This window comes from Bos indicus x Bos taurus, chromosome 2 (genome assembly GCF_003369695.1).
Source record: "Bos indicus x Bos taurus breed Angus x Brahman F1 hybrid chromosome 2, Bos_hybrid_MaternalHap_v2.0, whole genome shotgun sequence".
Lineage (NCBI taxonomy): Eukaryota > Metazoa > Chordata > Mammalia > Artiodactyla > Bovidae > Bos > Bos indicus x Bos taurus.
The window spans coordinates 124,813,688-124,829,797 of record NC_040077.1 but is presented as its reverse complement, the minus strand read 5'-3'; the positions used below and the strand labels follow the sequence as shown (position 1 = coordinate 124,829,797).

At 45.8% G+C, this 16,110-nt stretch overlaps 1 pseudogene across 1 annotated transcript; it reads left to right on the top strand.

Annotated features, from left to right (window-relative positions):
• The first annotated feature begins 7,797 nt into the window (after positions 1–7,797).
• On the top strand, positions 7,798–8,668 carry LOC113878067 (annotated as a pseudogene). Its single transcript, XR_003506894.1, has one exon. The product of XR_003506894.1 is annotated as a 40S ribosomal protein S3a pseudogene (transcript).
• Positions 8,669–16,110: the final 7,442 nt, after the last annotated feature.

The window sequence follows — 16,110 nt, the reverse complement described above, 5'->3', positions numbered from 1 at the left end:
GCCGGCAAGGCTGCCAACCAACCTACAAGGCACAGAGCAGTCCCTGCAACAAAAGTGTATTTGGCCCAACATGTTAACAGTGCTGAGGTTGAGAAACTCAGGCTTATGTCATCTTCATTCCAAAGAGTTTATATATTCAAGCTGGCCTTAAAAAGCTTTTGAGGGAATTCTCTGTGGACCAGTGGACCCTGTGGACTCCTCCATCTCACTGCTCTGGCCTGGGTTCAGTTTCTGGTCAGGAATCTAAAACTCCCACAAACCGTGAAGCCCAAAAATAAAAAAATATCTTTGGGGAATCTTGTCATCAGGAAAATAAGGGATTGCTTATTCGAAGAGTGGCCTTATGTTTGGGTTTATAAGAGATTTTAAAGTTTCCTTCATCAAACAAATATTTTCAATGAATAAATTTACCTTAAACTTTAAATGATGATAGTTGATTGTAGATTGATCAATCAATCCAAAATCTGACCACCTGTCACCATCTGCACTTTCACGGCTCAGGTCCAAGCCACCATCATGTCTCACCCGGATGTGGCCCCTCACTGTTCTCCCTGCTTCCACGTCACAGCTCTTTCAGTCTGTTCTCAACACAGTAGTGCAGTTGAGCTTATTAAATGTCATCATCAGTCAGACCACATCATTCCTCTGCTCAAAACCCACCAGTGACTTCCACCTCACTAGAGTAAAAGTTGAAGTCCTGGAATTCCCTGGTGGTCCAGTGGTTAAGAATCCACCTGCCAACGCAGGGCACATGGGTTTGTTCCCTGGTCCAGGAAGATCCCACATGCCTCAGGGCAATTAAGCCCGTGTGCTGAAACTACTGAGCCTGTGTTCTAGGACCTGCACGCTCTAACAAGAGAAAGAATTCAATGAGAAGCCTGTGCACTGCAACCAGAGAACCCACTCACAGCAACAAAGACCCAGTGCAGCCAAAAAATAAATAAATAAAATTATCTTTTTAAAAGCCCAAGTCCTTTAAAATGCCCCCAAGGGCATACAAGACCTGAGCTCATCTCCAACTTCTCACCCCCCCACTCCCAAGTCAGACCACTTTGCTGATCTCCAGCAGCACACCAGGCATGCACCTGCCTCAGCTTTTTCACCTGCTGTTCTCTCGGCCTAGAATTCTCCTCCCCAGGCACCCAGAGTTCAGGTCTTTACTCAAATGTCACCTCCTCAGTAAGGCTTCCCCAGTTACTTAAGCAAATTGCAGCCATTCGCTGACATGCCTAGGCCCTCCTACCTTGCTTTATTTTTCTCCACAGCACTTATCACATTTAACACATCGTATATTTCACTTGTTTACTTCGTATATTTTACTCGTTTTCTTATCTATGTCCCCAGCTAGGTTGTAAGTTCCTTGAGAGCAGGGATTTGTTTGTTGATTACAGTACTGTATCCAATTACCTGGAACACTGCCTGGCACATTGCAGGTGCTCCTTGATTAAGTTTATTGAATGAATGAATAAGGTTAAAAAGACGATGTGACTTATCCAAAGCAACATAGCTGGTAGATGGAACAGGAATTAGAGTCCAGATACATTAAACTCTATATACCCTAAACCCTAGTTCAGTCCTGCACGGCTCCTTTTTAAAATAACTTTATTTATTGATTTATTCGTTGTTGACTGTGCCGAGCCTCCACTGCTGCTCGGGTGTTTCTCTAGTTGTGGCAAGCGGGGACTGCTCTCTAGTTGAGGTGCGTGGGTTTCTCACTGCAGTGGCTTCTCGTTATGGAGCACAGACTCTAGGCGTGCGGGCTTCAGTAGTTGCGGCACGTGGGATCTAGAGCACAGGCTCAGTAGTTGTGGCATACAGGCTTAGTTGGTCCACGGCATCTTCCTGCACCAGGGATCAAATGCGTGTCTCCCTCATTGGCAGGCAGATTCTTTACCACTGAGTCACGAGGGAAGCCCTGCACACCTGTTACAAAGGCTCTGGTGACTTCATTCTGCTCTCTCAAGCTATCCTTCACTCAGAGTGACGTGGACACTTTCTTTCTGGGAACAATCCTTTTCTCACCCATCGGTGGAGGATGTGTGAGGAAGAGCATCAGAGAAAAGAGCATGGGTTCTTGAATCAAAGACACTTGAGTTCAAAACCTTGACTGCCACCAAGTCTCTGTTTGAATTTGGAAAAGCCAACTTACCTCTTCAAACTTGTTTCAGAATCTGCAAACTGGGAATAGCATAAGTACTTCACTCTGTTGTGACGAATACATGACAAAAAAAAAGTTATGAAGATTGAAAAAGAAAAGCAAATCATTTTCACATGCAATATGATTTATAGAAAAATTAAAGCTATTCCATGGGAAAATTATTAGAATCAATAAAAGACCTCAGTAAGATTTCTGGATATAAAATCAATAATAAAAATCATTTATGTTCCAGAGTTTCTCTGATGATCCAGTGGTTAGGACTCAGTGCTTTCACTGCTGTGGCCAGGGTTCAGTTCCTGGTCAGAAAACGTGGATTCTGCAACCCATGAAGTGTGGCCAAAAAGAAAAAAAAAATCAATCATGTTCCTATAAACAAGCAATAAACAGAAAATGTCATTTTTTAAGACCCAATTTATGATACCAAGAAAACTATGTTGGCCTAAGATGTATTGAGTCTTAATGGAGGAAATTATAAAATTATTGAAAAATAGCTAAATGAGAACTAGATGCTGAAAAAATCAAAAAGGAAATCAAAATATACCTAGAAACAAATTACAATGAAAACACAACTCAAAACCTATGGGATGCAATAAAAGCAGTACTAAGAGGAAAGTTGATACAAGCCTACCTCAAGAAACAAGAGATACATCAAATAAATGGCATGACCTTACACCTAAAGCAACCAGAAAAAGAAGAACAAAAAACCCCACAAAGTCAATAGAAGGAAATAAATCATAAAAATCAGAGCAAAAATAAATGAAAAAGAAATCAAGAAGAATTAGATGAATGGGTACATGCAAAATATTCATTCATGGAATCATCAATATCATAAAGATGTAAGTTCTTCCCAATTAAATCAATAAGCTCAGTGCCAGTTCAATCAAAATCCAAATAGATATTAATTAACTATATGCTAGGAGTACTTTCACAATGTATATATATCAAATCACTATGATGTACATCTTAAATATCTTACAATTACATTTGTCAATCATACCTCAATAAAGCTGGGGTAAAAATAACATGTAAAGCACTCCAAAAAAAAAAAATCCCAATAGAGTTGTGCAAGGAACTTTACAAGCTGATCCTAAAATTCCTAAAATTCCAGATGCAAAAGCAAAGAGCCAAGACTAGCCAACAAAAGTGTGATGCACACAAGAACATAGACACATGATAGAATTTCTGCTATCTCATGTTGTTGTTGTTTTCAGTTGCTAAGTCACGTCTGACTCTTTGCAACCCCATGGACTGCGGCATGCCAGGCTTCTCTGTCCATCACTATCTCTCTGAGTTTACTCAAACTGATGTCCACTGAGTCAGTGATGCCATCCAACCATCTCATCCTTTGTTGCCATCTTCTCCTCTTGCCCTCAATTTTTCTCAGCATCACGGTCTTTTCCAATGAGTCAGTTCTTCACATCAGGTGGCTGAAATACTGGAGCTTCAGCTTCAGCATCGGTCCTTCCAATGAATATTCAGGACTGATTTCCTTTAGGATGAACTGGTTTGATCTTCTTGCAGTCCAAGGAACTCTCAAGAGTCTTCTCTACCACCAGAGTTCAAAAGCATCAATTCTTCAGCGCTCAGCCTTCTTTATGGTCCGACTCTCACATCCATACATGACTACTGAAAAACCATAGCTTTGACTATATGGACCTTTATCGGCATAGTGACGTCTTTGCCTTTTAAAACACTGTCTAGGTTTGACATAGCTATTCTTCCAAGGAGCAAGCATCTCTTAACAAGTCTTAGTATAATGTTATAGTAGTAAGACAGGGTAGTATTAACAATGGGACAAGCAGATAGACAAAAGGAATAAAATAGACATACTGGAAAGAGAGATCACAAAAAGAGATCATAAACATGGAAATTTGATATATATGACAGAGTTGCCATTACAGATCAGTAGAGTAGATACTCGGAGAAGGCAATGGCACCCCACTCCAGTACTCTTGCCTGGAAAATCCCATGGACGGAGGAGCCTGGTGGGCTGTATAGTCCATGTGGTCGTGAAGAGTCGGACACAACTGAGTGACTTCACTTTCACTTTTCACTTTCATGCATTGGAGAAGGAAATGGCAACCCACTCCAGTGTTCTTGCCTGGAGAATCCCAGGGACGGGGGAGCCTGGTGGGCTGCCATCTATGGGGTCACACAGAGTCCGACACGACTGAAGCGACTTAGCAGCAGCAGCAGCAGAGTAGATACTTGTGAAAATCATTGGCTATCCATTAGGGGGAAAATACAACAAAATTAGATTCCTACTTCACACCATATCCAGAATTAAACTTCTATTGACATAAAGAACTAGCTATGATGATAAAAAAAACTTTGTATAGAGGAAAATATCTTTATGAGCTAAGGGTCAGGGAAATTTTACAGATTCGATCATTAGTCAAGGAGTTAAGATCCCACATGCCTCACAGCCAAAAAGCCAGAGCATAAACAGAAACAATATTGTAATAAATTCAATAAAGACTTTAAAAACTACCCACATCAAAAAAGTCTTTAAAAAAGAAAAAAGACATTGAAATTATTAATATTATAACAAAGAAAAATTGGATAAATGTGATCATCTAAAGTTAAAAACTGCATACTTCAAAGGATACTATAAAAGTAGTAAAGAAAAAAAAAAAGTAGTAAAGAAATAAGTCACAGACCAGGAGAAGATATTTATATCATATGTATCAAAGGATTTTCAGGCATAATATGATAGTAATTCCTAAAAACCAGTAACTTAAAGAAAAGCCCTTAAAATGGGTAAAGAAAGAAGTAGGCAGTTTACAAAAGAAAAAGCCTGAAGGCTAACAAACATAAAAATATGGTCAAAAGATATGGTCAAAATATGGTCAAAAATATGGTTTCAGAAAAATCAGGAGTTCAAGTTTAAACAAACCTACTATGTTGGAAAAAATGAAAGTCTGCCAATTCCAAGTACCAAGGAGGATGTAGAACAGTGGAAACCCTCATTACACTGATAAAAAGAATGACAAATGGTGCCACCATTTTGGAAATTAATTTCATACTAAAGTTTAATGTGCACGTTCTTCTTAGGTTCACACTGGAGATATTAATATTTGTATGTTTCTCAATGTAATCCTGTACATCAGTGTAATCCTATACATATGTTAAAATGAACAGAGCTACATGTAATAACCTGGATAATAAACATAATACTAAACTAAAACAGCGAGCTGCAGAAGGATGTGTATAACATGATACTGTTTCCTAAGACTTTAAACATTATTATTATTGGTGGGCACAATACAGATGCATCAATAGATAAAGACAGATTCAGGTTATGATTATGCCTGGGGAGAGAGGGAGGGAGCAGGGTTAGTAAGGATACACAGAAGGCTTCTATTATATCTTCAATATTCTAGTTAACTCAGCAGTAGGTGCACAGTATTTTGTAATATGTATTTATAAATATACCCAAGCCTGGGATTTGCAGAGATAATTTGGAGAAAGAGAAGTCAAGAAAGTGGTTGGTGGTGGTTCAGTGGTTAAGAATCCACTTGCCAATGCAGGGGACATAAGTTCGATCCCTGGTCCTGGAAGACCTCATACGTCAAGAAACAACCAAGCCCGTAGGCCATAACTACTGAGCCTGTGCTCCAGAGGCCAACATCTTCAGCAATAGAAGCCACCAAAATGAGATGGTCCCAGTTCCCACCACTAAAGAGGGTCCACTCAGCAACGAAGACCCAGCGCAGCCAAAATAATTAATTAAAAGAAAAAAAGAAAGTGCCACATTGTATATCAAGATTTACAATAAAGTTATAGTAATTAAAATAGGATGGGGAATTCCCTGGTGATCCAGTGGTTAGGACTTGGAGATTTCATTGCCATGTGCCTGGATTTAATACTCCCTCATAGCTCAGTTGGTAAAGAATCCCCCTGCAATGCAGGAGACCTAGGTTCTATCTCTGGGTTGGGAAGATCCCCTGGAGAAGGGAAAGGCTACCTACTCCAGTATTCTGCCCTGAAGAATTCCATGGACTGTATAGTCCATGGGGTCGCAAAGAGTCAGTCACGACTGAGCGACTTTCACTTTCAGGGAATTAAGATCTGTCAAGTTAGCTCCGCAAGCGGTACTGCCAAAAAAAAAAAAAAAAAAAGGACAAGGTTAGACAAATAGTGCAAATGGGCAGAATAGAGAAAGAATCACTGGAGGAGGGGGATGACTACAAAACCAGAGACCTCAGAGCCTGTAAGTCACTGGGGCGGCAGACTCTTTCACCATCCCGGGGATGGCAGCCCTGATGCTCAGCCATCCTGAAACCTCCATGACTCCTCATCACAGCCTCAGTTTCTCTCTCTGACTCTCTCACTTACTCACCTTCCCTCAAACTTTGGGAGGTTGAATCCCATCTCTGCCTCTTAACATGGTCCCCTGAGCCTCTTCATCTATGAATCAAGAATGACACCTTCAACCTCATCGTGGAATTAAGTTTGGACCTAATTCCTGGACCGTGCCTGGCCGCGGGTCCCGACTCTCCTCACTCCTCTTCCTCGTCTCCTCTCTCTCTCTCTCTCTCTCCCTCCTTTGGTCAGGGCTGAGTCCCACGGGCTCCCCATCTCCAGCCTGGGCACAACTTGGACAGCAGTGAGAAGTGCTCCCCTTCCCCTCGCTTGTAAGAGGGATCACCTCATCCTGCACTGGATCCTGAAAGGAAGCCTCAGGGGTGGGGCAGGGCCCCCAGGGGTGAGATACGGGGAGAAGATTCAGGCCCAGGGGACTCAAGGGAGCGGGTCTCCCTGACAATTTAGGGCAAGAGAGGACTTAGGCTGGAAGGAGCCCTCCGTTTTCCAGCCCCCACTGCTCACCCTGCTAGACTGCCCCGTTAAAAGAGAGGCTGGGAATTTCCTGGCGATCCGGTGGTTAGGCACTTTCACTGCTGAGGACCCGGTTTCAATCCCTGTTTGGGGAAGAGAATGAAATCGGGTGTTCTGAGAACAAGGATAAGAGGGAATCATTTCACTGTGCGTTCTTTCTTTCATATCTACTGAACTTTTAACTGGCTCCTTTGTGACCTCTTTATAAAAACTTTTTTTTTTAATTTAATAAATAAAAAAGAGATGGAGTCTGATGTCAGAGTTGAAGTGTTAGTGGCTCAGTCATCTCTGCCTTTTCACAACCCCATGAACTGTAGCCCGCCAGACTGCTCTGTCCATGGAATTCTCCAGGCAAGAATACTGGAGTGGGTAGCCATTCCTTTCTCCAAAAGTGAAACTGTTAGTTACTCAGACTTGCTGCAAAGTTGCTTCAGTCGTGTCTGAGTCTGTGCGACCCCATAGATGGAAGCCCACCAGGCTCCCCGGTCCTTGGGATTCTCCAGGCAAGAATACTGGAGTGGGTTGCCATTTCCTTCTCCAATGCATGAAAGTGAAAAGTGAAAGGGAAGTCGCTCAGTCGTGTCTGACTCTTAGCGACCCCATGGACTACAGCCTACCAGGCTCCTCCATCCATGGGATTTTCCAGGCAAGAGTACTGGAGTGGGGTGACATTGCCTTCTCCGAAGACTTAACTAGATCTAAATTCCATTGCTGCCTGCTAGCTGTGGCATATCAGGCAAGTTTCTTAACCTCTCTGAACATCTGTGGAAACATAGCTACAAAATGAGGGTTATAGCCCTTTTGGCTCTCTGAGCGGCACCATGGCGGTCGGCAAGAACAAGCGCCTTACGAAAGGAGGCAAAAAGGGAGCCAAGAAGAAAGTGGTTGACCCATTTTCTAAAAAAGATTGGTATGATGTGAAAGCACCAGCTATGTTCAACATAAGGAATATTGGGAAAACATTGGCCACCAGAACTCAAGGAACCAAAATCACATCTGATGGCCTCAAAGGTCGTGTTTTTGAAGTGAGTCTTGCTGATCTGCAGAATGATGAAGTAGCATTTAGAAAATTCAAGCTAATTACTGAGGATGTTCAGGGCAAAAACTGCCTGACTAATTTTCATGGTATGGATCTTACCCGTGACAAAATGTGCTCCATGGTCAAAAGATGGCAGACCATGATTGAAGCTCACGTTGATGTCAAGACTACCGATGGTTACTTGCTTCGTCTATTCTGTGTGGGTTTTACTAAAAAGCGCAACAATCAGATTCGGAAGACCTCTTACGCCCAGTACCAGCAGGTGCGCCAGATCCGCAAGAAGATGATGGAAATCATGACCCGAGAGGTGCAGACAAATGACTTGAAAGAGGTGGTCAATAAATTAATTCCAGATAGCATTGGAAAATACATAGAAAAGGCTTGCCAATCTATTTATCCACTCCATGATGTCTTCGTTAGAAAAGTAAAAATGCTGAAGAAGCCCAAATTTGAATTGGGAAAACTCATGGAGCTACATGGTGAAGGTAGTAGTTCTGGAAAAGCTACCGGGGATGAGACAGGTGCTAACGTTGAACGAGCTGATGGATACGAGCCACCAGTCCAAGAATCGGTTTAAAATGCAGACTCTTAATGGTGACAAATAAAAGATCTTATTTGTGGTAAAAAAAAAATGAGGGTTATAATACAGTATCTATCTACTTCATAAAGGTGGTGGTAGTTTAGTTGCTAAGTCTTGTCCGACTCTTGTGACCCCACGGACTATAGCCTGCCAGGCTCCTCTCTCCATGGGATTTTCCAGGCAAGAATACTGGAGGGGGTTGCCATTTCCTTCTCCAGGGGATCTGCCAGACCCAGAAATCGAACCCAGGTCTCCTGCATTGCAGGCAGATTCTTTACCGATGGAGCTATGAGGGAAACATTGTATTACTTCATAAAGGTATCACATAATCAAATAAGATAGTACTCAGGAAAGCAGTGAGCTTGGTGTCTGACCCCCAGTAGGCATGTGATAAATGTTAGCTAGATATTTAATATCAGCTTGTGCAGAGTCCCAGGATCATCAGGAAGCAGCACTCAGACAGCCAGGAGAAGCGTCCCCCCAGCCCATCATGCTCCATGATGTGGCCAGGACCCCCAGCTCTGCTCCTGGCTGCCCCCTCCCTGCCCCTGCGCACAAGCAGAGCCCAAGGTTGGAGGCGAGAAGTAGGGATAGCATTACTGACTGGGCCCCAGCCCCCGCCTTAGCTGAGCAGTGCCACCAAGGATCTCGGGGCCCTGTTTGGGGGTGTGAGGAGCTTCTAGGATATGTGCGTGTGATTGCACTGATCTCTATATATGTGTACATGTGTCTCTGTGGAGTAGGTTAGTTTGCTGTGAGTGAGGAGTGGAGGGTCTTTCATGTCTGGGCTTCTTATGTCCTGCAAGGGTTCACGTGTTGTGTGAAAGTAAAAGTGTTAGTGGCTCAGTCGTGTCTGACTCTTTGCGACCCCATGGACTGCAGCCCGCCAGGCTCCTCTGTCCATGTGGATTCTCCAGGCAAGAATACTGGAGTGAGTTGCCACGCCCTCCTCCAGGGGATCTTCCCGACCCAGGGATCAAACCCAGGTCTTCTGCATTGTAGGCAGATTCTTTCCCATCTGAGCCACCAGGGAAGCCCTCATGTTATGAGTCGGTGCTATTGTACACGTTGTGTGTCTGTAAGGATGTATTTCGTTCTGTGGGATATACATCCCATGAGGGACTGTTGTGTCAACTGTGACAGCGTGTGTATTGTGTGTCGTGAGGAGTCACCGGTTGAGTCAGCAGATGCTAAGGGTCTGTCGTATGATGTGTATTTGTGAAGGGGCGTGGATGGTGTCTGTGTGGGATGACGCTGTGTTTTCTATCAAGTGTGTGAGGAAATGCCATGTCTGTTGGTGACTGTGTGTGATAAATGTCTGTGAGGAGTGAAAGGATGTGATCTCTGTCTGTGAGTCATAAGGGTGTTGGGTGTCCATGAGGGGGTGCTGAGGGGAGGGAAATCCGACGTAACCCAGCTCCGCAGGGCCCTCCAGAGCCTGACCAGCCTCAAGGATCCTGAGGAGCAGCCAGACAAAGCAGCCAAACCTGACCCTCTCACCCAGACCACTAGCCTCTTACCTGAGAAACTGCAGGGACAGTGGTCCAGGAGGTGACAAAGAGGCTGAGGGGGCGGTGGGAGCCGCCGTCCTGCCGGCTTCTCAGAGGACTCAGGAAACGGGGCCGGGAACTGGGAGGAGGCAGAAGGCAGGCCCAGACCCAGGTGCGTGACTCACTTTACGCTCCAATCCCCAGTGAGCAGCGGTGGATAAAGGATTGGGGAAGGCCTGGTTGCAGGCACTACCGGGTGGGCACAAGGCCAGGATGCCAGGTCCTTGGGTGGGGCCCCAACTCTAAGGTTACCAGAAATACACACATCCTGCAGGCAGTCTTTCTCTGCCTCTGCACATCAGCTCAGCCAACAACACTGGACTGGTCCATCCGGTGCAGAACTGCTCTGGGAGGAAGGGCTAGGCCTGGGCTGGCAGAGGAGGAAGGAACTGGGTCCCCTGTCTCAGGGGAAGATGGGCCCTGACAAAGGTCCCAACCCTGTCTCAGGAGCCCAGGCTTCAGTGGGTGCAGTCTCGACTCCAGTGACCCCCAGGATGCTAGAAAAGGCCCAAAGCTGCTATCTGAAGATACCCCCATCTGAGGGGATGCACAGCCAGTCTTGCCCACAGGAAGCCAACGTCCAGTGGGTGTGGCAACCTGCCCTCAAGTGCTCCCAGCCAAGGAGGAGACAGCCTGCCCTCAGGGATGCCGTTTGTTAGGAAAGAGGAAATTCTTCTTCCTGAAGCCAGCTCCTTGTAAGAGAAGACACATGTCTGCCCTCATGAGCCCCCAGTTTGAGGGAAAAGAGAGATCCTTGCTCTGTGGAGTGTCTACTCTGACCATGGCAAAACACCACAGTTCTGTCAAAGCTTAGGACTCTGCCTGGGCTCCAACTTTGCACATTCTGTGCTGAGAGTTACTCTTTATCTCCACCTTCACCCCCCGCCCCCCCCAACCTGACCTTCTGAAATATCTGATGGGACTTAGCAGGAAGCAAAGCTGTCAGGCCACAGAGGAAAGCAAAACTGGGTGGTGGCATTCTCAAATACTAACTCTATGAATCTATGAAACTAAGGTTTGACTGCTGCCTCTGGCCTTCAGCTGGAGCCTGCTCAGAACCTCAGTTTCCTGGGTCAGTAACAGTCACACATACTCCCTCCATTATCCTGACACAGCGCGTGGCACATAATAGGAACTCAGTAAGTGAACCTGTCCCCTGAGAAATCTGTATGCGGGTCAAGAAGCAGCACTTAGAACTGGACATGGAACAGCGACTGGTTCAAAACTAGGAGAGGATTACATCAAGGCTGTATATTGTCACCATGCTTATTTAACTTCTATGCATCATGGGAAATACCAGGCTGGATGAATCACAGGCTGGAATCAAGATTGCCAAGACAAATATCAACAACCTCAGATATGTGGACGATACCCCTCCTCTCGCAGAAAGTGAAGAGGAACTAAAGAACCTCTTGCTGAGGGTGGGTGAAAGAGAGTGAAAAAGCTAGCTTAAAACTCAATATTAAAAAAAACAAAGATCATGGCATCCAACCCATCACTTCATGGCAAAGAGAAGGGGAAAAAGTGGGAGCAGTGACAGATTTTCTTTTCTTGGGCTCCCAAATCACTGCATACCCTGTCTGCAGCCATGAAATTACAAGACACTTGCTCCTTGGAAGAAAAGCTATGACTAACCTAGACAGCATTTTAAAAAGCAAAGACATCACTTTGCCGACAAAGGTCCGTATATTCAAAGCTATGGTTTTTCCAGTAGTCATGTACAGATGTGAGAGTTGGATCATAAAGAAGGCTGAACGCCGAAGAATTGATGCTTTCAAACCGTGGTGCTGGAGAAGACTCTTGAGAGTCCCTTGGACAGGAAGAAGATCAAACCAGTCAATCCTAAAGGAAATCAACTTTGAATATTCATTAGAAGGACTGATGCTGAAGCTGAAGCTCCAATATTTTGGCCACCTGATGCAAAGAGCCGATTCATTGGAGAAGACCCTGATTGATGCTGGGAAGGATTGAAGGCAAAAGGAGAAGGAGGTGGCAGAGGATGAGATGATTAGATAACATCACCGACTCAATGGACATGAGTTTGAGCAAACTCCAGGAGATAGTAGAGCACAGAGGAGACTGGAATGCCGCAGTCCATGGGTTCGAAAAGAGTCGGACACAACTTAGTGACTGAACAACAACAAGTGACAACCGCTTTATTTACCCAAGTTCCTGCCTGGTGCTGCTAATTGGAAGTCAAATCCATTCTCCGTATCAGACTCAATTGGAGAAATTGTTAAAAATGAAAAGCAGTTTTTAACTGTTGAAAAAAAAGAAAAGCAGTTTCTCAGATTCCACTTCAAGAGTGTTTCTGAATCAGCAGTGCTGGTTAGGGGACCCAGAAATGCATTTTTTTTTTTTTTTTTTTTATTAGAGTGAGGAGGGCCGAGGACTACTTTATTATTATTATTTTATCTTGGCTATGCTGGGCCTTCATGGTGGCCTGCAGACTTCTAATTTCAGAGCATGGGTTAGAGCTTAGGCTCAGGGGCTTAGTTGCTCCACGGCATGTGGGATCTTAGTTTCTGGACCCAGGATCAAAACCGTGTACCCTTCATTGGGAGGCAGATTCTTAACCACTGGACCACTAGGGAAATCAGGGAAATGAATTTTTAACAAGCACCCAGGTGATTCCAAGGTAGGAAGGTGGTTGCAGAGCAGGCTTGGAGGGAGGCTGGAGGAATCCAGGGCAAGGAGAGGCTGATTACCTAAAGGCTTTTTCTAGCTAGGTTCACTTGCTCTAAGCCAGAGGTGTAAGGCGAAGATTTTTACATCTCTGGCGGAACCCCAAGCTCTCTCCACCCCGCCTACCTCCCAGTGGACTCTCTGTCGCTGCCTGAGTTTCCAATGCTAGCTGGATTAACCCAGAAGCTTGTTAAAGATCCAGTTGTCTGTTTCCTCCACCCTGAGTCCTGAATCCGAATCTTCAGGGAAACCAGAGAATGCTTTTTAACAAGTTTCCCAGGCGACCTCCACCCTCTGCTTTTCCACCCAATTCCTGGAGCAGGAACCACCCTCCAGGAGGAGGGTTTGGGGAGAATACCCTGCACCCCGCTGTGCCAGGCACTGGATTCTCTGATCTCCTTCGCCCTCAGGGCAGCAGATTTAAGAGCTGAGGAAACTGACACTCAGAGAAGCTTCAAGGCTCCAGTCTGCCTGACGCCAAACACAGGCCTGTTGCCTGCAAGGTTTGTCTCCTCCATTTGCAAGGTCTGTTCTCCAATAAACAGAATCTCAATAAACGGAATCTCATTTGAGTTCATGGAACAGGGACGCAGAAGGTATTTTTAGCCTCATTTTACAGAAGAGGAAGCTAAAACCTAGAGAAGCTAAATGACTGGCCAGGATTACAAAGCCAGTGAGGGAAAAAGCAAGGTGACCCTGAGCCCCTTCTGAGCTCTTTCCTCCACACTCAGGGCTAGATGTTCCCACTATCCCCAAACCCATTGGTGAGAAACGCCAGTGACCTCCTGCAAGGGGAGAGATGAGGTGGATGTGCTAGGGTGAGGAGTCACTGAGGTTCCACCCAGGGCAGGCCCAGACCCATCCACACACACACACACACACACACACATACACACATACGCTCTCTCACACCCACACACACGCACACTCTCACACACACACACACACACACGCACACTCTCACATACACTCCCACACACACACTCCCACTCTCACATACACACACACTCTCACACACACACTCTCACATACTCTCACACATACACACTCTCACACACATACACACCCCCACACTCACACACACTCTCACATACACACACACTCACAAACACACTCTCTCACACACACACACTCTCTCTCTCCAACCTGGAGTCTGTGAGAGGGGCCAAAATGTGGTGCCCATCTGTGACAGCCCCAGACAGCCTCGAAGAGTCCACAGCCATGGGGTTGGGGTGGGGGACTTTGAGGGGGGTTTTGAGTGTCCAGACTGATGCTTTCAGTGGTTACTCCTCACTTTGTATGTATTTTTCGGCTCCGCCGGGTCTTCATTGCTGTGCACGGACCTTCTTTAGTTGTGGCAACTGGGGGCTACTCTTTGTTGCGATACACAGGCTTCTCATCACGGTGGCCTCTCTTGCTGCGGGACAGGGGCTCTAGAGCACGCGGGCTTCAGTAACTGCCTCTTGCAGGCTCCAGAGCGCGGACTCAGTAGTTGGGACACACAGGCTTAGTTACCTGCAACAGGTGGGATCTTCCTGGATCAGGGATGGAAACTGCGTCCTCTGCATTGGCAGCAGGATTCTTTGCAACTGGACCACCAGGGAAGTCTGACACCTAGTTTTATTTATTTATTTATTTTTTATTTATTTTAACCAGCTATCCCTCTTACTCATTTATTATTTTTTTTACTTTACAATATTGTATTGGTATTGCCATACATTGACATCAATCTGCCACGGGTGTACATGTGTTCCCCATCCTGAACCCCCCTCCCTCCTCCCTCCCAGTGCACCAGCCCCGAGCACCGTCTCATGCATCGAACCTAGACTGGCGATTCGTTTCACATGTGATAATTTACATGTTTCAATGCCATTCTCCCATATCATCCCACCCTCTCCTTCTCCCACAGAGTCCAAAAAGACTGTTCTATACATCTGTGTCTCTTTTGCTGTCTCGCATACAGGGTTATCATTACCATCTTTCTAAATTCCATATATATGTGTTAGTATACTGTATTGGTTTTTCTTTCTGGCTTACTTCACTCTGTATAATAGGCTCCAGTTTCATCGACCTCATTAGAACTGATTCAAATGTATTCTTTTTGATGGCTGAGTAATATTCCATTGCTACACCTCGTTTTAAAGCAATGGTTCTCACTTGACATGTGATGAAGCTGAGGTCTAAATGCCTGGGTGTGACCCCTAACTGGCTCAGTGCAGGGTGGCCCACAGGCAGCAAGCACTGAGCTGCAGGCTGGGAGATGGGCAGTGCTGGGATCACCTCTGTTATTCACAGCAAACTGCAGGAAGAAAAGTGGTTCATCTAGCCTCCCATTCTTTCTGGACCCTGGCGTGCCTCCAGCCCGCCTTTCCTGCCCAAGGAGCCCCTTCCACTATTCACGGATGAAGGGGCTGGACCAGTTGCCACGGCCATGCCTGGCCTGAGTAACATAGCTGGTTTAGTGCCTAACGCACCTCTCTCTCAGGAAAAGTCATCGTTGAAAAGATTGCTCTGAGCAGGGTTATGGGAATGGGCTGGGACCACTGCTGACCTCCCAAGTGGGTCTGTGGCTACCCTGTGCCAGAAGGGAAATGGAAAGGCGTTAGTCCATCTGGGAAAAGAGGATGTCGTGGCTGAAACCCAAATTTCTGACTTTCTGATCTCTCTCGTCTCACCTCGCCCCACTTCTCTGCTCCAGGCATGACAAAAGGGTGTTCAGTTCCATGAATTTTCTACACTCTTCCCTCCAGGGCTTTGCACACACCATTCCCTCTGATGGAAACATCTTCCCCTCAAGTCCTGTCCTAAGCCAGTCAATCTGCCTTTCTTCCTTTCTTGCCAACAAGACTTTACTGGAAATAGTAGGTATCCAGTCCCAAGGGCACACCCTGATCTATGGGCTGCCCATTCTCCTTTGCTGTTTTCCCAGATTTACAGTTAGAGGTGGCCACACTGCGCTTTTGGGCCAATGGCGCCTTCGGGGGAGTTCTGCTTGCTGGAATGACTCCTGCTCGGCAGCAGGTGTGTGTGCTGCCACCACCTGAGGCGCTGCAGCTGTAAGGTGATGAGTCCTTCTGAGAGGAGAGAGGGGAGGCCAAGGAAGAGCCAGGTTCCTCGGTGGCACTGCTGAGGTCATGTACAACCCCGGAGACAGCCCGCCGCCAGACTTCTGTGAGAAGATAGGCCCCATTTGTGTCCAACTTCAAAAAGGTCACTTCCTCCAGGAAGCACTCCCAACTACTTAGAACAGGATCAAAGG